Consider the following 681-nt stretch of genomic DNA (forward strand, 5'->3'; position numbering starts at 1 on the left):
ACACCAAAATGCCACTGCATGTCTGGGCTGAAGTTTCTTACCGTACAAGTATTGACAGATCCTATTGATTGATATCTGGCAGGGACTTGTATTATAGGGTGAGGTGTCTTGCTCTACAGGGAACAGGAAGAAATTGATTTTAGATTTGGAGCATCACAAGTGTACAGCCTCACATGAGTGACAATGGCCTCTACTGTCAATCATTGTAAGGGTCTGTGGAAGAATAGATGGATAAGACAGAACTGTACTTTATTAATCTACATTACATTTTGGGTTGGTAGGATTAAAAAAAGTAGGCTGCATTTATTTAATCAAAATACAGTAAAAACAGTAACATTGTGAAATAATATTACTGTAATAAATAACTTTTCTATTTAAATATATTTTAAAAATGGCATGGGAGAGCTGAATTTTCAGCATCATTACTCCAGTCTTCAGTGTCACATGATACTTCAGAAATCATTCTAATATGCTGATTTGATGCTCAAGAAACATTTATTATCAATTATCATATTATCAGATGTGCTGCGTAATATTTTTGTGGAAACCGTGATACCTTTTTATTCGAGATCCTTTGATGAATAGAAAGCATTTATTTGTATTAGAAATCTTTTGTAACATAAGAAATGTCTAAAAGTATTAATTTCATCTCTTATTTAAAATGTTTGCATCAGTGGTGCA

The sequence above is a fragment of the Scardinius erythrophthalmus genome (genome assembly GCF_964197995.2).
Source record: "Scardinius erythrophthalmus genome assembly, chromosome: 20".
Taxonomy (NCBI): Eukaryota; Metazoa; Chordata; class Actinopteri; order Cypriniformes; family Leuciscidae; genus Scardinius; species Scardinius erythrophthalmus.